Here is a 25,948-nt window from a genome sequence, read left to right on the forward strand (position 1 = left end):
AGTCTGGGCCTGGGAGGTGCCACAAACCGGAAGGGGGGTAGCTTGGAGGGTGGTGAACACAGGGATGTGGTCTGATCCCACGTTTTTGCCTGGTCACTCTGTCAGTGTAACAGGTCAATCTGTTGGTCAGCTCTGTTGGTTGCCCGCAAAGAACGTCTTAAAGCGGGGGGGGGGGGGTCCTTGGAAGGAGAGGTCCCTGTTTTATATTAAATTGAAGCTCCCGCTCTGGCAGGAGCGTTGAATAAGGCCAGGTGATAAGCATTCAGGTAAGGGTACCTGTCCTCACCCTGTCCTCGCCCTGTCCTCACCCTGTCCTCACCCTGTCCTCAGGGGATGAGTTTCGGCTAAGAGTGTTGGCCCTGAGCATCTTGGAACCCCAGTACGTGGGACGCTCTATGCATCTATGGTATCTTATGGCAAGGCTGTGTGCCAAGACTACAGCCATCATCCTGACTGGATCTACTGTAGTAATACTGGACCTGGGAGTCTGCCAGTTTGTCGGTGGAGGGACCAGGGTGATTCTGGAAGTTTGGTCTCTCTTGGGTGTTGGCTGTGGCCCGGGGGCGGAGAGAACTTTGGAGGTTGTTGTTAGGTTGTGCATGGGCCTTCTCGGCGGGTGTTGTGTTGTTAGTAGACAGATAGGCGAGCGATTCCTCGGACACGTGGGCAGGGGACAGGCCATTGCCCTTCCTGAGTGAGTTCCAGAAACCCAGCAGCTTCACCGGGTTGTTTGGAAATGCGATATGGGCAAATGCTAGGAGTTCAGCACCTAAGCTGGCCTTAGGGTCGGTGTTTGTTGCGAGGGGGTTAGTTGTTGAGGTCTATTGTGGGGTCTACACCTTACCAACTAAGGAACACACAATCTCTAGATACTCTGCTGTCTGAGAGTAATACTTATGAACATATTTGTAAATACACTAATACATTTAACACTAATAAGGTGTAATTAAAAGAAATGTACATACAAGAAAACTGAATTATAGGAGTAAATCAGTGACGCTCCGTTAGGTACACTGCACACATCATTGGAACAGCCATACATGGTCATGCCCCCCCCCCCATTAGACGCCACTAACCCCTCCCCCCCCCCCCCCCCCCCACCAACATGAATAAACAAGCATTAACAAATATCTTATATAAGCACACTACAGCATGCTACATTTAACTCGAATATATATTAGAGAATGAACAAATACACAAGGGCCGTGACGAGGATTCGAACCTGCGTCAGAGCATATCCCAGACGCTGCTTTAATCAAGGGCCCTTGTGGATTTGTTCATTTGATTCACCACTCAATTGTGATTTCTGTTATATTAGGGAACAAATGGACAATGTTAATATCCTAGTAACTGAGGAAAGAATATATGAACATAAATGCTTTAGTGATAAATGTCAGAATCGAGCATTGATTCGTAAAGAGTACAAAATTCTCGGCCAATATCGATGGGTGTAACTGCGATGTCTTGGGGATCTTTAGGAGGTTGATCTTTAATACAATGTCGTCGACGGGGGTTAGTCTAGACTTTGAAGTGTTTATGGCGCATTGCCACCCCTTGATGGGTCGCAGTGACGGTGGGCAGGCTTGTGATCTGTCTTGATTACTTTCCTGCGATCTTTTGTGCAGTGACTTGAGCTTGCTAGTGCTTTACCCGACAATGCCAATTATTCGGAGGCCCTCCATCTTCTCCGGGGTATGTTTAGGATGAGTGGGGCTGACCTAGTGCAATGCGCCCTGCCAACTATCACAAAATTGGTCGTTGTGGGCGAGCAACTTAAAGTACAGGGTCTGCAGTCTGGTCAGTGGTTCCGTTTTCTGTCAGGATTGGGTTAGTTGGAGGTTCTGGGGGAAGTATGGTATTTTCCTCGGCTGAAGTCGTGGTGTTTTGTGGAGCGAGGACTTCTGCATCAATCTGTATCACCCCTTGTATGTATGTACTTTAACTAAATAAACATTTGAATTTGACTAGGAGAAAATGGAGCAGTGTAAGAGCAGAGGAGGAGGGACAGATACTAGGAAGACCATTGTGAGAAAGATAGGAAGATAGTCAGCAAAGTCACGATCATCTTTGGCCTTCAGGTAAGCAGCTTGTACACAGGCAGTGACTTGTTCGTATGAGAGGTTCTGAAGAGGAGAATAAGGTGGTGGAGAGGACCGAGTTTGTTGTGCAGTAGTAGGGGGGGTGGTGGTGATGGGAAGCATTAAGACACTGGCATAGAACATAGTTGGCTGATGCTGTTTGGTAATGTGATGGGTTGTGGGAGGTTGAGGAAAAATGAGGGTGTGCATGAGTGAGAAGTTGGTTAGTACAAAGTTTTTTTATAAATCTTGCCCTCAGAGAAAAACTCAACTGCTGAATGAGCACCATGGCAATTAGTGCATTTTAGGGTGTGGGCAGAGCACAGAGTATAAAAATGGCCTTCTGCAGAGCATTTAGAGCAAATTTGTAGTTCTGCATTTGCGTGTTTCGTGACTTCAATTGTAACATTTGAAGCATTACAGCAGAGGAAGTCAACTAGACTAATGAGGTAGGGAGGAGTGGTGCTGGTGTTGAGGATTTTAATAACTTGATGCAAGAGTTTTTGAGCTTCTGCAGGTGAGGAACATTGTATCTTAGTGTTTAGTACAAGGCACTGGGTTACACACACACACACACACACACACACACACACACACACACACACACACACACACACACACACACACACACACACCCACCCCTCCCCTCCCCTCCCCCCTCCCCTCCCCTCCCCAACCTACCTACCTCACATGATCTGTGGAAGGGCCTTCAGATACAATCGCGCGCAACACCACCTTTTTTTTTTTTAACACATTTAAGTACAACTGCATTTGGGCAGCTACCCCAGACTATATGAAGGGAGTACAGCATGTCAAAAAAACTGTCTACGTGATGCTAAAAATCCCCATCACACGAGAGGGTTGTCATACAAAGTCATGTGATCAGTAGTCTGCACCGGCAAACTCTGGTTGCATTGAGGATATCATTATGGACAAAGTAAATAAAGTAATTTGAAAGCTCCAGGTACCTCATACCGAGTCACCTGTGGTTGATCGTTCGACGAATCCCTGAACTATATGTTTAACACGTCTCTAACCCTGTCCATGGACACAAGAAAATGTATATATGCTGGTTAGTATTGTAAATGTGTGGCTACGTGTGTGGTAGAAAACAATAATAATAAAAAAACTCATGCCAACGAGTCTGATAACCAGTCATGCGGTAATGTAGTGTGGGAGATCATGCCGCAGTTCCGGTTTAAGGGTGTTGCTCTGACTTTGGGGTCCAGCGGCCCAGCCACAACCCGCCAAACACACACCGAAACTACGACGTTGGCACAACGTTCGAACAAGTTTTAACACCTCCTAACCAGTTATAACAACCAATATAGCAAGTTGTAACAATGTTCTAATAAGTCATAAACACGTTAAGCCAAGATGTAACAACTTTATTACAAGTTGTAACAAGCGGAAAATAGAAGCAGTTACGGTTTGTGTTTCCAGGGAAGTCATGGGTCTCATAGGCCCCGCAGCAGTAACCCTAAAATATTAGATCCTAAAAACAACTAAACATGTAATGTTAATTAAAATAGATGGTTCGTTTTTGATGGTTCATCAAAATAAAGTGGAGACATGAACAATACAGAAATATTAAAACATGCAATAAAATAAAATCGCAATCATGCCAAATATTATTCTCTAGTGTGGGGAACCAACCTGTGAGATTTATATTTAATTTATATGAATTTAGTGTTTATTTACGCTAATATATATATATTTCAATAGCAAATTGTATGATATTTAGCGGATTATATTTCTGCTTTCTGCAATATTCTCACAAATAGACTCCTTGCACATTAGGGGGGGGGGGGAAGGGGGTTATATTATATTTATATATGCAGCTAATAAAACTACAGTATTAATCTACATATATAAATGATGAAAATTGTGAGGTCTTGCCTTATTGTACGGTAGGCCTGGTCCACCAGGTATAAACAAGGATGACGACAATAATCCTCGTTGAGGCTAGCATCAGCCCCATATACTGGTTTACTAGGATTAATTCTTGCTTCCTCTTAAACTGTTCCTGTCCTATTAAACTGTTCCTCTTAAACTGTTCCTATAATATTAAATATGACCGAAAAAGTAACATTAATAATTCTAACACGAATTTTCTCTTATGTTACTTTTCACTATTGATGGTAATTGAAAAATCAATTCTCCAAAATTCATTTTTATTTCTAGTCTGATGCGACACTTGAGCGCGTTTTAGAAAACTTATTACATTTTCAGACTTTAGTTTACACACACAACTGTAACTGAATAGAGCTTAAACATCTTCGATTTCTTGTACCTGCATTTGGGTGAGGTGACATGTTACAAAAGTTTTGGATGAGGTGAAAACAAACTTTCAACACAAGACAGAACACGAAACAATGGTTATTGAATGGAAGTAATTGCAGAGGGCCTATTGGCCCATATTTCTTGATGCTTCTATATTGGAGCGGAGTCTTGAAGTGGGTAGAATATAGTTGTGCATTAATTGGGTGTTGATTGCTGGTGTTGACTTCTTGATGTGTAGTGCCTCGCAGATGTCAAGCCATCTGCTATCGCTGTATCTATCAATGATTTCTGTGTTTGCTAAGATTTCTCTGGTGATGGTTTGGTTGTGGGAAGAGATTATATGTTCCTTAATGGAGCCCTGTTGCTTATGCATCGTTAAACGCCTAGAGAGAGATGTTGTTGTCTTGCCTATATACTGAGTTTTTTGAGGCTTACAGTCCCCAAGAGGGCATTTGAAGGCATAGACGACGTTGGTCTCAAAGCGTTCTGCTTTGTGTCTGGAGAGTTTCTCATGAGTAGGCTGGCCGTTTTTTTTGGTTTTATAGTAAATCGTCAGTTGTATCTTCTGATTTTCGTCTGTAGGGATAACGTTTCTATTAACAATATCTTTCAGGACCCTTTCCTCCATTTTATGAGCTGTGGAAAAGAAGTTCCTGTAAAAGTCTAATAGGGGGTATAGGTGTTGTGTTAGTTGTCTCTTCAGAGGTTGCATGGCGTTTCACTTTCCTTCTTACGATGTCTTCAACGAAACCATTGGAGAAGCCGTTGTTGACTAGGACCTGCCTTACCCTACAGAGTTCTTCGTCGACTTGCTTCCATTCTGAGCTGTGGCTGAGAGCACGGTCGACATAAGCGTTAACAACACTCCTCTTATACCTGTCTGGGCAGTCACTGTTGGCATTTAGGCACATTCCTATGTTCGTTTCCTTAGTGTAGACTGCAGTGTGGAAACCTCCGCTCCTTTCCATGACCGTTACATCTAGAAAGGGCAGCTTCCCATCCTTCTGCATCTCTTAAGTGAAATTGTGTTGGGTTTCACTTACCTAGATCTAATTCAACTTCAAACTTGTTACATGTTAATTTGGCTGCAATGTCTGTCTCTCAATGGGTTATATTTGTGTGAAGGTATCCATACAAAGGAGATAAGAGACCCTTTACTCTGTGCATCAATTAGGTCATTTATAATTGGGAGTATGAGGTTCTTGCTGTCGATCTTCCAAGAGAAGTTTTAGATTGCTTGAAGAGCAGACTTTGAATCACAGAATATTATTCCTCCTCTAATGTTTTTTAATGTACTGGTAGCTAAGTGTAATACTGCTAGTTCTGCTTGTGTGGAGGTCAGCCAGTTGTTTAACCTGACACTGACAGTCTTTGTGCAAATATTATTTCTATAAAACCTACGTGCTGCTCCAGTCCGTCCAGTAGAAGATTGGACTGAACCGTCGGTGTACACACAGTGCTCGTGAGATCTTACTCTCGATGGAGGAGGCAATTGTTAAAAGAGTGACAGCTTAAGAGCAAGATTCTCATTATCTTGGTGACAGGTGTGTGATACTTGAATGGTGGGGTACAGATAAAGAGGAATATCAGACAGGTAGATTGCACTTAAAAGGAATGTTAAGTGTAAGGAGATTGTAAGCATTGTTGCTCAGCCAATTATCATAAAAGGAGTGAGTTGGTATGTCGGCACCAGTCAAAAGGGTGTTAACAGCACTAAATAATTTCTCTGAGAAATGCAGTTGTAGGATCTCATGACTTTAAGGCAAAAAGTGGTGTTGACTTGCATTATTCTCTCTCATATGGTTGGAAGCTTCAATTCTTCCCGCATGTTGATTCACATGATTCTTGTGCATCTTGGAGCACCAAGAATTATCCTCATGGCCTCATTCTGTACTACTACAAGTTTGTCCAACAGAGGAGGGGAAATTAAGTGCAGAGCATTATCAACGAGATCTAACGAACATCATATAGAATAGTCTAGCATATTTAATATTGATACCAATATTCTTACCGGTAAGTGTTCTCAATGGTTTTAGTCTTTCTTTTAATCTACGGTTAAAACCAGGCTGTGACTCACACGTCAGGCTGCGAGCAGCCGCGTCCAACAGCCTGGTTGATCAGTCCAGCAACCAGGAGGCCTGGTCGACGACCGGGCCGCGGGGACGCTAATCCCCGGAAGCACTTCAAGGTAACGCTGTAGATCATTTACAATGTCAGTTAATACCAACTCCAAGGTATTTGTGCTGCCTACACGTTTCAATGTTCAGGTTGTTGACCTTGAAAGTTATAGGGACATAGTTTTCTCTTGGGGATGGAGAACTCTGGATTTAGAGATAACAAGACCACATTCAATGCTTTTAGCAGCCAATGAATCGAGTAGAGCTTGCAGTCTAGTTTGGGTGTTTGCAATATTGCATATATCATCGGCATAACAAATGACGGCTTCGTCAGGTAGTGTGGGAATATCAATTAATTTATGCATCAGAACATTGAACAGTGTAGGACTTGGCCCTCCACCCTGGGGTGTACCCAACTCAAAGGGTGCACAGAGTTTACTTTTGACGCCCTTGAAAAGGACTGAGGCGGGTCTGTTACTCGGGTAACTCCTGAGCCATGTCAACAGTCTTCCCTTAACTCCAAAAAGAGGCTAGCTGTTCTAGGATTATTTCTCTGTTTGCTGTATCAAAGGCAGTTTGGAGATCAATAAATGCCGCCTGAGAGTTTGGTCCCTCTCTGATAAAATACTCAAAGCAAGTTTGTGTGCTTCTTCCAGGAAGGAAACCATGCAGGTTAGGGGCAAGGTGGGGCTTGATTTGAAACATTAGTCTGTCGAGAATAATTCTCTCAAGAACTTTACACATTCACGACGTCAGAGAAATGGGTCTAAATTTTTGTGAATTAGGCTTGGGTATGGGTATTAAGAGTCCCTGTGTTCAGCGGTCAGGCAAGACACCCTGCCTTAGACTTTGATTAAACAGTTCTATCAAAGGGCTATTTGGCAGCTCAGCAAGTACTCTTATGGTGTTGTATGTGATGCCATCCTCTCTAGGAGAGGTAGCCTTACCTTTCTTGAGTGCATTTTTAATTTCAAAAGGGGGTTATGCCATAGTTATCATCAGGCCCTATTTCACTACAGGCAATTTCAATATTGAAGTTAAGATTTATTTTAGTACTAGCCAGATAGTTTTGCACATCTAGAGGCAGGCTGCTTATACTAGCAGTGCTTGTATATTGTTGAAGCAGCATGTCGGCATAGTCTACAGGTGAATGGTGATAAAGTTGACGACTGCTAGGACGAGAAATCTTTTTAATTTTATTCCACATTTGGGATGAGGATGTTGCATGATTGATGCCTTGCAGAAACTGTTCCCAGTGCTGGTTAGACACCTGTTCCTTTAGCTCTCTCAACTCTCGGCTGGCTTTTAGAAATATGTTGAGGGTGTCGGCTGTTTTGTGTTTTATACTGCTCAACTAGGAATAGAACTGTCATGCAGGGGCTTAAGGCGTGAGTCAGTGAACCACCTCTGTCCCTTCCTCACTGTTTTGGGTCTTGTGGATTTTACAACATTGTCATAAAAAGCGGTTACTTCAGTGACCAGGTCCTCATATAATGCATTGACGGTAGTAAAGCAGTAAGTGTTATACCATTCAGAAATGCAGAATTTGAAGAGCATGTGTAAATTTTCAGGGATATTATTTTTTCAAAGCTTAGGGGTTTGACATTATTGATAGTGATCACTTTGCCATATTCAGATCATACACTAACTAATTCATAAAGAATTGATCCTCCGACAGCATTATCAATGAGACCGTGACCAATGACATAATAAAGCCTGCCACCCATGAGGTGTGTGACGTTAGGAGTCAAAGTTGAATACAAACATGTTATTATCTCAAGTATTTTACAAAGACTGCCATTCCTGTTTGTTTTGGTGTCACCCAGGCTAGTGGGTCTAGCATTAAAATCACCCATTACAATGGTTTGAGAGCTGCTGGTAACTTTTGGGAGAGGCTTCCACCATTTGATCGCACCTTGCATATACATTAACTAAGTTAAGAAACCCGGGTGCTGTAGCAATCTGAAACTGCTGATAACGAGTGGTCACTTTTGTGGTTTTTAACATGTTTACACACTAGGTTACTTTTAACATGCGTCAAGATACCGACATGTGAACCAACATTTGAGAAAGCTACATAACCTGGGAGTTTGGGTGGCGTTTTATGTTTTGTTTGCAGTGTGTGGTTCCTGCAGGCACAGTACATCAATGTTGTTGGCACCAGCGTACATCATTAGATCAAACGGCCTCCTTCGCACGCTTCTCACATTCCACGTGATAAATTTAAGTGTTGGTCGTGGGTAATGGTGTTCATGAACCTGACGAAGAGAAGTGTTTAAAAGATTCACAATTTGTAGACAATTGCTTACAAATGCCAATTGATCAGTCATTAATGGCAGAGTTCTTTCACCTGTTTCAAGGTCAGCTGGTTGCCTGCAATTTTCCTACCATTTACAATCATTTCATGTTCGTCAGGAATCGTACACACAAGCGGTATTGTTTGAATGAGTTCTCGAGTGAATTTGTTAAATACAGCTAAGACACACGGGTTTTCATAGGTTTCACTCGCCACAGCGGTACTTACAGCACTGAAGGAGGCGTAAAGACTTGCTTGAGACGCGTCAGCATTTACATCACTGGAAGAAATTTCACTAGACTCGGACGTTCACTTCACTCCTCGGCCTGGCGAGATGATCGCTTGAACACTGTCTCGGGTCGTCCATGTTGATCTTAGCATAAATGTCGAGACCATTTTCAATCTTCGTGAGTGTTTCTTGGAGCTTATTGACGGTAATTTCTATTTTATTCATGCGAGCTGGAAGTTCTGCCACCTCCCTCTGTAGGCTGGCGTCAGGCTTCCAGGTAGGCGAGGGAAGGTTGTCAGGCTGTTGGCGTCAGGAACGGTGGTAGGGTCATCCCGGGTTGGGGGGGGGGGGGGTAGGTGTAGTGGTGGGGCCACCCCGGGTGGGGGGGCGGGTAGGTGTTGTGGTGGGGCCACCCAAGGTTGGGGGGGGGCGGGTAGGTGTAATGGTGGGGCCACCCAGGGTGGGGGGGGGGGTTACTGGGGTGGTGGAGGGTTGCCCCACTGTGCTGTGCGGGGGAGGCTGCTTGACACAGTCCTTGTGCCAGGCGGTCACACCCTCCCGCAAGCACCTGGAACATTTGTGCTTGGTGACTGAGGATGGTCTCATCGGTCCCAAGGGCGTGGTCTTTATTGGGGCAGTCTTTAGTGAGGTGATTGGCTGCACAGAAGGCACAGGTTCCTGAAGATTGACAGTGCTTGGCTACTGTGACCAAAGTGTTGAGTGCCTTGGTACCCGAAAATCCGAAGAAAAATGGAATATTTACGAAAAATTACGAAAAATACTACAACGTTCTGGCAACACTGGTCCAAACCGATTAATGTTATCTTGAAAAATAACGTGATTGGAGTCAAATTTCCAGCTGCAACTTTCGTGAATCTGGTCCTCGCGGCGTGAGTGTGCCGCAGGGTATTGTATCTTACGTCGTAGAAGTCTTATTTTTCGTAATAGCGTTGAAAATAACATGTTATGCATAAAATGAATATAAACACTCATTGGCAACAGTATCGTGTGAGAGAGGGTGGTATGTGGCTCAGCCCCTCAGTGACTGTGTGTGTCTCTTAGGGAGTGGATGTATCGCTGACGCGCTCTCACAATATCTCCCAGAACTCATGCTATTTTTGCTATTTGTACTGCAATATGACTTACCAAACGAACAAGAGAAAAGCATTGAAAGCTAGATGCATGCGAGCTCTCCATAGAAGGTACGAGCTGGCCGCAATGCGTAAATCATGCATTGTCACGAGTGACCGCGAGTAGAGGAACTTGTCGCGCGCGCTACGCAACTCCAACTTTTACAACTAGATCTGCCTGCACAGCCTTTATTTATAATTCAATTTACATGAAACATGCACATTATATGTAGAGTTTACGCCTCTAAAAACGACGGTAGTTTTTCTTATCTACGTAGATTTATTGATTTTATAAATAATGATAAACTTCATTTTGTTGCATACGTTTTTGGGAAACTTTTAAAAATCTGTATTATTGCACTAAATACATTTGGGATAAAGATCTTACTACCAAATCTTTATTATATAGTAAGGTCATAGCTGAGTGTCGTAGAAATGATTTTGGTTCACAATTGTGGGCTGTGAAAGCAATTGAACATTGTTGAATTTTTTTTTTTTTCTCATTCTCTATTTAGGCTGAGATGCTGAAACTTGGCCTAGGTGCAGCACCTTTCACATGTATCAGGATAATAAATTATGAATACCCTAAAACAGCTCTCATAATTCCGGTGAGAAACCCCCTTAAAACACATGACAGCTGAGGACGCCCTGGGTGTTATGGGGCAGGCTGGCCAGTAGGGGCCTAGGAACTTGAGACGCCGCCCCTCCCCCCCCCCCCCCCCCCAAGTCATCACACGTTCCCAGACGATGACAATCCTGTTGAGTGGCCTGCCTCAAGACTTGATGCGTCTTGCACCGTACACACCTGGTAGTTCTTTCGCATGGGAGATGTCAAGGTCATGAGGGTAGGATGTGACAAGGTACTCTCTGTACCTCCTGGACCTCTCAGGAGAGTCTACTTTACTGAATGTGATGCCACCCACTCGACCTTGAAGTAGGGCCGAGATGGTGACTTCATCGGACCTGGCTACATAGATGTAGGGCAAGGCGTGTCTAGGGATTGAGGTCTATGTGGTCAGGAAAATGACGAGGAAAGTCACGTCTCATCCAGGCGTACCTCTGGTCACTGGTAACTTGAGATGGAAATGCCAGCCTGGCATATTTATTACGGGGTGCCAGGGTGGGTCGTGGTGCCCCCCCCCCCCCCCCCGTTGTGGGGGGCGACATTGGTCGTCTTGACAAAATTGTTACCGTCCCTTAACCTTCTCTATTTACGTAAGGTACTCCAGCCTTTGTGTACAGTAAAACTACCATCTGAGGCTGTTTCATCACTTGAGCTGGTGTCCTCCTCATACATGGGTATAGAGGGATGGAGTGTCTGGTCATGCTGTACGTCATGCGGGGTGGTGGCCGAAGTGGACGCAAATGCGTCTGAAGCATTTTGGGAAGGGTTGCTGTGGGTGACCCCAGAAGGCGGGAGGGAAGTGGCCATAGTTGCCAGTCACAACATGAAGTGACAAGACATTTCAGTATCTACCACAGAGTGGGAGCACTTCATGCTATGGCCTGGACCCAGAACAGCGGCGGCTACTAATCATAGTGCAGAGACAAGAAGAATAGTTCAGACACCATACAAGCAAACGCAGGTGTATACACGGTCAGCTGGCAACGCTGCTGAGGGTACCGCATTGGTGGTGAGGGTCCTAGAGTGGCAAGTGCAGAGTGTGCCACTCTGATACCTACTTTATCCGCGCACACGCTCACTCGCTCGTCCTCTACACTGTGTAACACTGCACTGGTACTACCAATCACTGAGGGATCTGTACAGCGGTATGCGAGTGGTGCATTCCTGCCACCGTGTCCAGGCTGTACAGGGGAAATACAGCTTTGGGGAACGGGGCAATAGGGGCTAAAGTCCCAGTGCCCGGGGAACCACCTCGGGCGTCTGACCAGGCATGAGGTAAGGGGAAGCGGCCATGTCCCCACTGCCCAAGGCGCCACTTCAAAAAAACATAGGTATATGTTGACCAGATCACACACTAGAAATTGAAGGGACGACGACATTTCGTCGACGACAACTCGCCTTTCGACAAACTAGCACACTTCGTAGCAATCTAGTTCACACTGCTCCTCCTGCTTCTAATGCTGCTGGTGTCTACTCTATTTCCTGTTCATCTTGTCCTCTCCAATACTTTGGCGAAACTGGCCGTACACTGAATGACAGACTTAAAGAACACAAGAGAAGTGTTAAGTCTGCAGACACTAACAATGCTCTCTTCTTCCATGTGAGGGATTCTAATCACCCCATTGATTGGTCTTCCTCCAAAATAATCTTTCCTGCCTCTACTCTACACAGACGCCGTCTTGTAGAATCGGCTCTTATAAACAATGTACCCAACATGAACTTGAGTCCTGGCTTTGTTGCTGTGGACTCTTCCCTTTCACAGTATATACTCAAATGCTCTAATCTTTCTAACAAACGTGACTTAACATAAGCTTTCCCCCTTCCATTTCTTTCTTTCTCTTTCCTTTTCTTTCTCTCTTCTCCCTTTTTCTGTTCATTGTCTTCTCCTACGCTCCCTTGCTATCCTCTTCTTTTTTCCTATTACTATCTCCTTCGGTGGTTATAATAAGAGCTGCCTCGTATGGGCCAATAGGCCTGCTGCAGTTCTCATTACTACTATCCCCTACACCTGACTTTCCTCCTCAGCTCTCTTGCCTATTTATTGCCTGTCCCTACCTCATCACAATCGACTTGAGAATGGTCCATGACGGACCGAAACGTCGTCGTCCCTTCAATTTCTAGTGTGTGGTCTGGTGTGATACTAGTGTGATACTTCAGCCACGTTATTGTGACTCATCGCCTGCACATAGGTATATGGCTGGGAACCCAGCAAAACTCTACGGATTTAAATTTACTAGAGATAAGAAACGGCCAATGTTGAATCTCGAAGACTACCGGATGGACAGGATTAAAGGACCTGAGAGCCACGAGGGCACTAAGAGTCTACTACAATCACAAACGAGGATATTCAACGAGAAAGCAGGAGACGGAGAGTAGAGAGAATAGCATAAATTTCTGCTGTGAAGATGCTAGTCTCCGAAGGGAGGCGACACACACAAAGGCGGTCGGGAAAAACAACCAATTAGCCCATACCGTCTGCAGACTTTGACCCATCGGTGAAGCTGGAAATGGAGCTGGAGCGTGAAAAGTGCTCCAGAAAAGGCACTTCAGAACCGTTGGAGTAAAAGCTTTAGTAACGTGGGTCAAGGATGTACAAAACTTCGGAAGGGGGACCCACCGCAGGGGCAAGGAAGGAACAATACTAATAGAAATGAGTCCTTTAAGCGAGATAGCTGGACAGAAAGAGGGAGGTGGTGAAGAGGAACAGGAACTACATGTGGGGTAAAAGTCAAGGCACGACAGGCAAGAGGAAGGATGTTGCAAGGACAGTGCCAGAGAGCAAAGACGGTAGCGATCACGGTGATCCTGGAGAGATAGAAAGCCAGTGTCAACATACAAGCTGAGGGTGGGAGTCGAATGAAAGGCACCCAGAGCCGAGGCGCAACCCAGCATGGTGCAAAGCATAAAGACGGGGAAGAGTAGAAGAGGACGAGTAAGCAGGGTAACCACAATAGTTTAGACAGGACGATTGAGGAATGTAAAGAGGAGTGTACACCTATCAGCCCCCAGAGTAGTAACGGACAAAACCTTGAGGGACAGGGCCTTAGAGCATTCAGAGCAGAGGTAAGAAAGATGGGCTGACCAAGACAAAAAGTGTCAAAGATTAACCCCTGAAGCTTAGCGGAATCCTTGTGAACAAGGGGATGACCATAGTGACAGAGGGACGGAGAATGACATGCTTTCGAGTAAGTCATAGCACAAGTCTTAGACGGAGAGAACCTGAAGCCATGAACGGTGGCCCACGATGACACGGCATCAATCTCAAGTTGAAGCCGCCTTTGGAGAGGCGAATCATCACCCCGACAGCAAAGGGCAAGATCGTCTACATAGAGCGGAGAAAATGCCAAAAGGAAGGGAGGAAAAAGCCATTGAGGGCAACAAGAAATAGTAGTGCTCAGAACACTACCTTAGGGCACACCCTCATATTGCCCAAAAGGGGCAGTGTGTGGTACAAAGACTCACTCGAAAGGAACGACGAGAGAGAGGAAACTCTGGAGGAAGAGGGGGGGAGATTCCCACGAAGGCCAAAAGAATGAAGTTGGGACAGAATGATACCACCAGGTAGTGTCACAAGCCTTTTCCAGGTCAAAAAGGACGACGACGACGACAACAACGAGGTCTTCATGGCAAAAGCAGCACGACTATAGACCTCCAGTTCACCAGGACATCCGTTGTGCCGAGGCATTTCCGAAAACCAAATTGAGAACGGGAGAGGTGGTGATAGTGCTCTTAGAACCACATCAGGCCATACGTTCAGACAACTCAGAGCAATAGGGGTGGAAGTCCATGGGGAATGACTCGAGAGCCCCTTGGTTCCGAACAGGGAGGACAACAGCATCGAGCCAATGCCTCGGGGACTGACGACGATTCCCAGATCCAATTAAACACACTGTAAATACTGAGACGAGCACAGAGGGAGATGCCGAAGCATCTCATAATGAATGCCATCAGAGCCTGCCGTCGTAGAACCGCAGAGGGCCAGAGGCAGACTGAAGCTGAGAGAGAAGGGATCATTATAGGGAAGGTTAAGATGGGTACAGAAATCCAAAGGACGAGATTAAAAAAGACTTACGAAGGAAGGAATTATTGAGGGAGATGAGAACCAGAGCTAACAGACGAAAAGTGGGAACCAAATTCAATCGCGACCTGCAAGGGTCTGCCACAAGAGTACTACAGAGGTGAAGGACCAGTGACACATTGGGAACGAACTTACCAGCTATCTTGTGGATATGCTTCCAGATCAGCAGTAGAGGAGTTTCGGACGTGATGGAGATGTGACATCCAACATGCACGTTTAGCCTTATGGATGGTCCTACGGGTCACTGCACTTGCCTTCCGAAACAAAAAAGATTCTGCCGGTGACAGTGTGTCTTCCAGGCTGCACGCTTACAGCGGACAGCCCGAGCACAGTCCACATTCCACCAGGGAATGCACTTCCGCGTTCCCCGAGAAGAAGAGCGAGGAGAAGTGGAGGGCAGTGTCGAAGACGGTGTCATAAGAGGGCGCGAGGGAGAGGCAGAATGGAGAGGTCGGAGATAGTAGCACGGAGGGTAAAGAGGAGCCAGTCAGCCTCGACAAACTGCCACCTAGGAAAGGAGAGGGGAATGTGAAAAGAAAAAAAAAAGGAAACAAGGATGGGAAAATGGCCATTGCCATGGAGGTCATAAAGAACCCGCCACTCGAAATCTAAGTAAAGGGAAGACGAGCAAAGAGGATAAATACAGGAAAGGGTGCGAGTCGGTCTAAATGAGTGGGCTCGCCAGAATTCAGACGGGGAAGAAGAGAGGATGAAGGGTTCGAGAAGACGACCTCGGGTGTGTGAACATCACCCAAAAGGGTATGTCGACAATTGAAATCCCCTAGCAGCACAGGCTCCAGCAAGGCGTCCAGTAGGTGTTTAAGATCGGGAAGAGAGAGGGGGACACCTGGGTGGGGAGGGGGGGAAGAGATGAATGGAACAAACCGTGTACCATTTCCTCACAAAAGATACGAGCAGCAGAACAATGGAGAGGTGAAGGAAAAACGAAGGGGACAAAGGGAACATCAGAACGAATCAAGAAAGCAGAAGAGCTAGGAGCCCCAGCAACAGCTGGGTGGGAAAGGGGGGGGAAGAGAAAGGAATACCCACGAAAGCGACCAGAACGAGCACCAAGCATCGGCTCCTAAAGACACACAAAGGGGTGAAAATCGTAAAAGCAGAATTTGGAGTCAAGTTGGGTTACCATAGACTTGCTAGTGGGAGAAGGGATACTCGTACACACGTCCAATTAAATGCCTTAATATACGATTTTTGGCTTGTAAATCTACTGCAAAGACATACCTGTACGTTTGTAACGTTGATTTAGGTTGGGTTGTCGCAAATTTGACGTTAGATGAGCACGAGCAGTGGTGTTGAAGGCTGGCTGGCTGGCTGAGGTGGGAGTGTGCGAGGGGGGGACTGGTAAAGTCTTCTACTGCAATTTCGGATACCGGGCAAGAAACAACTTCGTTCACTGAGAAGTTTGTACATACAAACCATTCAGTTCGTATATGCGCTGGTTTGTGTTCGCTGTTGTTCTCGTCTGAATAAATACATGGCACTTGTTCATATAATTAACGCTTCCATTATTAGAATAACATTATTAGAATTATTTATCCATTATTAGAATAACAAGGTGCAAACCATATCCCCTTACAGTTGAAATCTATTTATATACAAGAAGGTACATTGGGTTGCGAGAGTACATAACATGTATTAAGAGATACATTGTAGCAAGATTTGAGATTAAAGGATTTAAGACTATCACGTTTAGAAACAAGGCGCCCCCGAGGGAGGCTAATTTATTATGCACCCCATACTCGATGTAAAAATAGCTACTATTCACTATCATTTACAACTAAAGTAAAATAACAACCTGTAAAGACTGCTTTTTTCTAATTCTAGTTCAGGAACTTCCTGGGATAAAACGTGAACATTCCTTAAGGAACTGTGAGGTGCTTATCTGCTTTTCCTCGTAACGGTCCCAAAGTTTCCACAAATGTTCGTTTCTCATTATTGCCCTCGCGGCGACTGGACTTGAGCTTTAGCTCAGAAACCAGTTGGTATTGCAAAGTTACAAGGGACGCCTCACGGTACAGTAAGGGGATTAAAATATATAAAGCAAAGTTGTCCCCCAGATGCTGCTGAAATTAAGAGATTTGCTTTGCAGCGCTCCTTGGCAGCTACAGTAACCTTGGTCGTAGCTAGAGCACCTGGCTCACCCAAATGATTGTGACAATTGGCTCCTTGCTTGAAATCCTTTCCATGTTGGATGACTGTGGCAAAGCAACGGTTGCTCTTCTGTCGAATACTGCACCACCAGAAAGTCGCAAAATCCGTTTCCTTGCGTATAGTATATGTATATCCGTGACTATTATGTAGTCTTGGTTTCCCACGCCTCGTGCCTGTTGGTATTATCTCCCAGGTGAGAGGGGCGTCTTGTGACAGTTGATGGTATTAATTCGTCTCGGATAGACGTGTCCTGGACAACAGCGACATGCTCTATCGGAAGGTCTACCGTGAAGGATGCTTCGTACTTATTACTACTTCTGCTAAATTTATCTCTAGACGTGTTATCTTCATACAATGTAAGTGTAGAGCGATCAGGACAGCACCAGAGGAAATTTGTTTCCTCAAATTTTGATTCACGTAAACGATAGTATTTTTCACTAGAAACTCCAGTACCACATTGTCTATACCTCCATTGTTGGCATATTGCACACAGCATTGCATGATCTGACGATCTCGCGTCCTTGCGGCATCCATAACATACACATTGGTCGTGAATGTTGCCTTCCACATTTCCGTCTTTCACTTTATCTTCGTCTTCCACTTGATTTGTGTCTTCCACTTCAGCAATGTAAAGGACACATTCATCGTGCACAGCGTATGCCATTTTTCAATATTGTTGCACAAAACGTCACAGGAAACTAGGAAAGTTTGTTACACAACTAAGGGAAACTTGTAATGCGTTACAAGCAAGAGCAGTAGTATGTCTACACCGCCGAGGTCGACCAACAACTGAATCATGTGAGGTCAGCAGACACTGACCAGGTCCAACAACTCCATCTGATTGTAAGGTGTGAAATAATACTATAGTGTATTTTTCAATCGCGCTGCTAATTATTTGATTTAAACCCACTCTGAAGAAAACGTGTACATCACAAAACTTATATAATGTAGGTATATATTAGTCTTCATACATTTAAAACTTTCTAAGCAAATTGTCAGGTCGCTAAACTAAATGCTACCAATTCTCTTGGTATGTTAAAAGGAACCTCCCCCCCCCCCCCCCCCCGTCTGTCTGTCTCCGTCTGTCACTCACTCGCTCACTCTATTCACCTTGCAGTAAATAGTAATCTGGAAGTCAGAAAGCTGCTAAAGGCTGCATCCTGGGGATTGTGCGAGATAAAAATATATGTTTAGATATGATGGAGGAAAAGAGGAGGAATGATGGAGGAAGCTAGATTGGGCATTAATAGGTCGTAAAATATACATTTTAGTATTTAGGGTTGCCAGTAGTCGCCAGGTAAATAATTGGATATATTTTCTGAGATAGGTTATATAGGGTGAAGTATTTTTTATTTATACTAAGGAGGACACAGGTTTTTAGCAATGTGTGGTGTTATGGAAGTGCTTGTTGCATTTTGTGTAGTTATGTTCGTTGCATTTGATCGACGTGGGAGTTGATTTTCGAATTGATTTTGTGGTTAGTTTCGATAAGTGGGTCGAGGTTTGAAAACTTGGATGTAAATACACGTGTATATTTTGACTGAGTTTGAAATTGGTTGAATTATTCCTTAAAGGAAATTGGTGTAATAACCATGAATGTTCCACTGAAGAATAGACATCGACAAAAAGGACAGCAACAGAAAACAACGAAGAAACAAAGGTGAAAGGGAATATGGGACATTAAAGAAGCGCTGGATCAGGGTCAGCAAAGTTACGGTTAGTGGGGCATGGGTAAACTGAGTAAAGGAGGGAAGGGAGCTGGAGGACTGACCAGGGGTGGACGAGCAGGGTCAGAAGGAGGAAGAGGGGGGGGGGACAACCGAGGGTCAAGGACAGCAGCAGGAGAGGCAGAAACCAGGGATTGCACCTCAGCAAGGGCAGCAACAGAGCAAAGTGGGGGGGGCCAAAGAGATCACCATAGCAGGAACAGGAGGGGGGCAGAACCACCGTAACAGGTGGTGATGGAGCGAGTGTCAGAGATAGGGGGCGAGGAAGAAAGCGAAGCTTTCTTACCTGCCAGGGAGGAAGGAGAGGAGCAAGGCTTACGTGTCTGACTCTGACAGGCATCCCAACAATAATGTACTGGGCAACAGATTCTAGCGTCTCAACAGAAGCAGAATGAGAGCAAACAAGACTGCCGTTGGGAGAGCAATGAACATCAATCCGCACTGACAGGCGACGTGGAGAGCTAAGAGACAGAAGGAAGGGAAGGAGGATTGGAGGGAGACGAGGAAGAAGACACTGGAGACACGACAGACTGGGAAGAAAGGGGAACCCCAGACACAGGAGGGGGACCCTCCAGGACAGAACGCAAAGGAAGCAGCGGTGGGAGAGTCGGGGTCTAAGGCCTGGAAACGGTTGCGAGATTGAGGAAGGCGGGAAGGACGAGAGGAGGAAGAGCGCAACACGTGAGCATGAGAGATGTTAGCATAAGGCGGGAAGACAGCGAACTTGGCTCCTCGCCTCAGGAAAAGACAAACGTTTCCGGTGCTTCAGGTTGAGGACGGCTGCCTCAAACTTGTAATGTATACACGAGCGGGAGAAGGTAGGGTGGGTATCGCCGAAATTGAGGCAGCGAGCCTGGGGGGAAGTGCACTCAGACTTGGTGACCTTCGTCCCCACACAAAGGACAAAGTACTGGAGCAGCGGAGGGCTCCATGCCCAAACCTCCAGAACTTATTACAGAGCCCCCCCTCCCCGCTCAGCTCGTTGTCGCCGTGTGGGGGCTTAGTGGGCGGCTGCCGGAGTGTGATGCTCCTTAAGACAGTCCTCTGTCCTTTCCTAGCCTTGTGCTCCTGCTGCCGTCCTCTCCAATTCTGCTGGGCATCTTTTCCTTTTCCTTCTGTTTCGTTTTTCTCCCCCCTCTTCTCCTATCTGCTTGCCGTTTCCTACCGACCTTTTGTTCGTTCTGGTTCTTCCCTTGGACTTCTTCTATTTTGATGCCCGGGTGCTTGAGGAGGCATACTCATGCACCCGTAGAACTGCAGTACCCGACGTAGAGAGCGAGGGGAACCTTTTATTGTCAATCCCCACTTCGTCACTGAACCCGATCTCGACGGACTGTCGGTTTCTTAAGGTGGCGTTTGTGGGGCGTATACTCGCGACGCACCCCTAGGAGGCCCCGACAAGATCGGCGATAGCTTCTTGTTGGGTGTCCTGCCTCTAATTGTGGCTCCATGGTGGGTGTGGGGGCACATTCGTGAGTGAATTCTTTTTTTCGTCAAGATGATTACCCCTGCTTCGGCTTCTTCTGGTTTACCTTCTCAGGCTCGTGGGGTGGGCGACCAAGCCCCCGAGTCGGTCTGTATTGGAAGACCGGGCTCTATAGCCTCCGCTGCATTGGGCCCCGACCTTGCTCCTCCTTTGGCCTCTCTGACTCCTTCCTCTGGCTCCCCTCCCTCCTCTGTGGTTGGGTCGAGCCCCAAGCCCCCAGTGGTGACTACCTCGTCCCCTGGCGCGGCTCCTTCTCTAGTTGTAACTACTGCGCCTTTTAACCCCTCTCTCTCTGGGGGTTCTCACCGCCGTCCTCGTCACGGCCGCCCTCGCTCGATTCCTTCCAGTTCTGCTACCTATCAAGCCTTGTTTGGTCCCGCTTCGTAGGCCAAATATTTTGATCTCCTCCCTCTTGATTCTGCGCCTCCTGACGATTTCTCCCTCCATCGACATCTCATTGATTCCGTGGATGCCTCCATTACTTTCAACCCCACTCGTCTCGGTACACGTGTCGTTGCTGCTCCTTCTCAGGATGCTGCTTCCCGCTTGGCTGCCTTATCCTGCCTTGGCGAGACCCCCGTTCGGGTCTCGAAGAACGTTCAGTTGAATGCCAGTGTTGGCACTATTTTGCTCCCGCCCCATGTTGCGACCGGTGTTCGGGACCTGCGCGACTGCCACGACGATATTCGACTTATCCTCGCTGCCCAGGGCCATTCTATTCTCCAGGTGGACACGTTTACTCGTCCCCCTCGTGGTAGTCGCCGTCAACCCCTCCGGGTTGTGAAGATTACCTTTGATGGTAGGACCCTTCCACCCTCTGTCATTCTTGCTGGTGCCAGGTGCTCTGTCCAGGAGTACATTCCTTCTCCTCGGCTCTGCAACAAGTGCTGGAGGTTTGGGCATGGTGCCCTCCGCTGCTCCGGGACTGTCTCTCTCTGTCCTTTGTGTGGTGGCGAAGGTCACTCTAAGTCGGAGTGCGCTTCTCCCCAGGCTCGTTGCCTCAACTGCGGTGAGGCCCATCATACCTTCTCCCGTGCGTGTGTCCATTACAAGCTTGAGGCAGCCGTCCTCAACTTGAAGCACCGGGAGCGTTTATCTTTTCCTGAGGCGAGGCGCCAGGTTCGCCGGCTCCCGCCTTATGCTAATATCTCTTATGCTCGCGTGTTGCGCTCTTCCTCTCCTCGTCCTTCCCGCCTTCCTCAGACTCACAACCGTTTCCGGGCCTTGGACCCTGATGCGCCCACTGCCCCCTCCTCTGTCCCTTCGGGTTCTCTCCCGAACGATCCTCCTCCTGGTCCTCTGTCTGGGGTTCTCCTTCCTTCTACCCGGTCTGTCGTGTCTTCTGTGTCTTCTTCCTCGTCCCCCTTCGATCCTCCTTCCCATCCTCTTCCTCCATCTATCGGCTCTCCCCGCCGCCTGTCGGTGCGGGCGGATGTCCATCGCTCTCCTAACGGCCGTCGTGTGTGCTCTCGTTCGGCTTCTCCTGTTGAGACACTGGAATCCGTTGCCCGGTACGTAGTTGCTGGGACACCGGTCTCTTTAAGTCAGAAGCGTAAGAATGGCTCCTCTCCTTCCTCTTCCCCGGCGGGTAAGGCGGCTTCGCTTTCTTCCTCAGCTCCTCCTCCTGGCTCTGTTGCTCCTTTCCCTCCCGTTTCAGTGCTTGCGCCCCCTGTTCCTGCTATGGAGGTTTCTTTGGCCCCTGCTTCCCTTTCGGTTGCTGCTCTTGCTGGGGTGCGCTCCTCTCTTTCTACTCCCCCTCTTCCTGCTGCTGTCCTTGACTGCTCCTCTCCGTTGTCTCCTCCTCCTCCTCCTCCTCCTCCTCCTCCTCCTCCGGACCCTGCCCGCCCACCTCTGATCTGTTCTCCCGTTTCCTTCCCTCCGTCTTTGCTCAGTTTACCCATGCCCCCTAACCCTGACTTTGCTGACCCTGATCCCGACCCTGATATTCTTTAACGTGCTCTGTTGCTCTTTCGCCTTTGTTTCTTCCTTGTTCTCTGTTTTTGTCCTTTCTCTTCTCGTCGTTGTCCATTCTTCAATGGAACGTTCGAGGTTATTACGCCAATTTCCTCGAACTCCAACTTCTGGTTTCGCGGTTTTCGCCCCTTTGTGTCTGTCTCCAGGAGCCAATGCTTGGTGCTCGTCCTGGTCGTTTTCGTGGCTATTCCTTTCTCTCCCCCCCCCCAGCCATTGCTGGGGCTTCTAATTCTTCTGCTCTCTTGATTCGGGCTGATGTTCCCTTTGTTCCTTTACTTTTTCCTTCGCCTCTCCATTGTTCTACTGCTCGTATCTTTGTGGGGAAATGGTACACAGTTTGTTCCATTTATCTCCCCCCTAGTGTCCCGCTCTCTCTTCCTGATTTGAAACACCTCCTAGACTCCTTGCCGGAGCCTGTGCTCCTGCTGGGTGACTTCAATTGTCGTCATTCTCTTTGGGGTGACGTTCTGACGAATACCCGGGGTCGCCTCCTTGAGCCGTTTCTCCTCTCTTCTTCCCTGTCTCTTCTGAATTCTGGTGAGCCCACTCATTTGAACTCTAGAACTCGCAACCTTTCTTGTCTTGATCTTTCTCTCTGCTCTTCTTCTCTTTACTTAGATTTCACGTGGCAGGTTCTTGATGACCTCCATGGAAGTGATCATTTCCCCATCCTTGTTTCCTTTTTCTCTTTTCGCCCTTCCCTCTCTTTCCCTAGGTGGCAGTTTGCTAAGGCGGACTGGACCCTATTTTCCCTCAGTGCTACTCTCTCTGACCTCTCCCTTCTGCCCCTCTCTCGCGCTCTCCTCCTTTTTCATGACACTGTCTTCGACGCTGCCCTCCGCTCTATTCCTCGCTCTTCCTCTCGGGGTCCACGGAAGTGCGTTCCCTGGTGGAATGCGGACTGTGCTCGGGCTGTCCGCTGTAAGCGTGCAGCCTGGAAGAAGCCCCGCCGTAGGCAGACGACTGATTCTTTTCTTTTCTTTCGGAAAGCGAGTGCGGTGGCCCGTAGGGCCATCCGTACGGCTAAACGTGAATGTTGGGCATCTTATGTCTCAACAATTACGTCCGAAACCCCTCTGGCCCAGATCTGGAAGCGTATCCGCAAGATAGCGGGTAAGTTCGTTCCCGATGTTTCACCGGTCCTTCACCTCCATGATACTCTTGTGGCGGACCCGTTGCAGGTCGCTTCCGAACTGGGTTCCCACTTTTCTTCTGTTAGCTCTGGTCTTCATCTTCCCCAATCTTTCCTTCTTCGTAAACCTGTCCTTGAGTCTCGTCCTTTAGATTTCTGCACTCATCTTCAGCTTCCCTATAATGATCCCTTCTCTCTCTCTGAACTTCGGTCTGCGCTGGCCCTCTGCGGTTCTACGGCGGCGGGCTCCGATGGTATTCATTATGAGATGCTTCGCCATCTCCCTCCGAGCACGTCTCAGTATTTACTGAGTCTGTATAATCGGATCTGAGAGTCGTCGTCAGTCCTTGAGGACTGGCTCGATGCCGTTGTCCTCCCTGTTCGCAAACCGGGGTCTCTGGGTACTTCCCCTAAGGACTTTCGCCCTATTGCTCTCACAAGTTGTGTCTGCAAACTCTTTGAACGTATGGTTAACGTTCGTCTGATGTGGTTCCTGGAACACCATCACCTCCTCTCCCCTTCTCAATTTGGTTTCCGCAAGTGCCGCAGCACGACAGATGTCCTGGTGAACTTGGAGGTCTATATTCGTACTGCTTTTGCTGCGAAGACCTCCGTTGTTGCCGTCCTTTTTGACCTAGAAAAGGCTTACGACACCACTTGGCGTTATCATATCCTATCTCAACTTCATTCTTTTGGCCTTCGTGGTCATCTCCCTCTCTTTCTCCGCAGCTTCCTCTCTCGTCGTTCCTTTCGGGTGCGCCTTGGTACCGCTCTCTCTCCCTCTTTTCAGCAATACGAAGGTGTGCCCCAGGGTAGTGTTCTGAGCACTACTCTTTTTCTGGTTGCCCTCAATGGTCTTCTTTCCTCTCTTCCTTCTGGTGTCTTCTCCGCTCTCTATGTCGATGATCTTACCCTTTGTTGTCAGGGTGATGATTCGCCTCTCCTTCAACGCCGGCTTCAACTTGCAATTTATGCCGTGTCGTCTTGGGCCACAGGTCATGGCTTCAAGTTCTCTACTTCTAAGACTTGTGCCATGACTTTTACGCGGAAACGGGTTGTTCTTCGTCCCTCTTTGTCGCTTTATGGTCATCCCCTTGAATACAAAGATTCTGCGAAGCTTTTGGGGTTATTCCTTGACACTCGTTTGTCTTGGTCTCCCCATATCTCTTACCTCCGTGTTGAGTGCTCTAAGGCCCTTACCCTCCTTCGGGTCTTGTCCCATACTTCTTGGGGGGCAGATAGGCGCACTCTCCTTGCTTTACATTCCTCTCTCGTCCTGTCTAAGCTCGATTATGGTTGCCCTGCTTACTCGTCTGCTTCTCCTTCTTCTCTTCGCCGTCTTGATGCTTTGCACCATACTGGGTTGCGCCTCAGTTCTGGTGCCTTTCGTTCGACTCCCATCCTTAGCTTGTATGTTGACACTGTCTTCCTGTCTCTCCAGGACCGCCGTGATCGCTACTGTCTTCGCTATCTTGCGCGGTCCTTGCAACATCCTTCCTCTCGCCTCTGTCGTGCTTTAACTTTTACCCCTCCTGCGGTTCCTGTTCCTCTTCACCACCTCCCTCTTTCTGTCCGGTTATCTCGCCTACAGGATTCTCTTTCCGTTCGTATTTCTGACGTTTCTCCTCGTGTTGTTCCTTCTTTGCCCCCGTGGAGGGTCCCTCTTCCGCGGTTTTGTACATCCTTGACTCGTATCACTAAAGCTTTTACCCCTCCTACGGTTCTAAAACGCCTTTTCCTCGAGCACTTTTCTTCTCACTCCCGCTCCGTTTCTGTCTTCACCGATGGGTCTAAGTCAGCGGACGGTGTTGGCTACTCTGTTGTTTTTCCTGATCGCACTTATATGTGTCGCTTGCCTCCGGAGACTAGCATCTTTACAGCGGAACTTTATGCTATTCTCTATGCTCTTCGTCTCCTGCTTTCTCGTTGTCAGTCTTCCTTTGTGGTTGTTGTTGACTCTCGTAGTGCCCTCATGGCTCTCGGGTCCTTTAATCCGGTTCATCCAGTAGTTGTCGAGATCCAGCATTGGCTGTTTCTCGTTCACAGTAAATTTAAGTCGGTTGAGTTTTGTTGGGTTCCCAGCCATATTGGTGTGTCTTTAAATGAGCGTGCGGATGCTGCTGCCGAGGAAGCTGTCCGCTCTTGTCCCATCTCTCGCAAAGGCATTCCGTATTCCGACTTTTACCCGGTTATCCATTCCTCAGTCCTTACCCGTTGGCAGGCTTCTTGGTTGTCTGTTACTGGTAACAAGCTACGTACTCTTAAATGTTGTGTTTGCTCGTGGCCGTCCTCCTTCCACCGTAACCGGCGGTGGGAAACAGCTCTGGCGAGGATGCGTATTGGCCATACTCGCTTAACCCATGGTCACTTGATGGAGCGCCGCCCTGCTCCTTATTGTCCTAGTTGCATTGTCCCTCTTACGGTCGTGCATGTCCTTCTTGAATGTCCTGACTTCCAGGACGAGCGTGTGTCTTGCTTTCCGACTGCCCCTCGCGGTCACCTGTCCCTCGATAGACTTCTTGGTGACTCGGATACTTTTGATATCGTTCGCCTTATGCGTTTTTGTTCTCGTATTGGCATCCTTGGTGATATTTAGCGCCCTCTGATTATTTTGCGTATTT

At 47.3% G+C, this 25,948-nt stretch overlaps 1 protein-coding gene across 6 annotated transcripts in view; it reads left to right on the forward strand.

The window, feature by feature from the left end:
- The window catches only part of LOC138363394 (uncharacterized), a 254,365-nt gene that overhangs the window by 217,557 nt on the left and 10,860 nt on the right, over positions 1-25,948 (forward strand). The window contains exon 2 of one of the 6 annotated variants that reach the window (XR_011228052.1): positions 1,969-2,078. The exons of the other annotated variants lie outside the window; for them this stretch is intronic. The gene's annotated coding sequence lies outside the window, so the exon portion shown is untranslated. The remainder of the gene's footprint in view (positions 1-1,968; positions 2,079-25,948) is intronic. 6 annotated transcript variants of the gene reach the window in all.

Source organism: Procambarus clarkii, chromosome 11, assembly GCF_040958095.1.
Source record: "Procambarus clarkii isolate CNS0578487 chromosome 11, FALCON_Pclarkii_2.0, whole genome shotgun sequence".
In the NCBI taxonomy this organism is placed as follows: domain Eukaryota; kingdom Metazoa; phylum Arthropoda; class Malacostraca; order Decapoda; family Cambaridae; genus Procambarus; species Procambarus clarkii.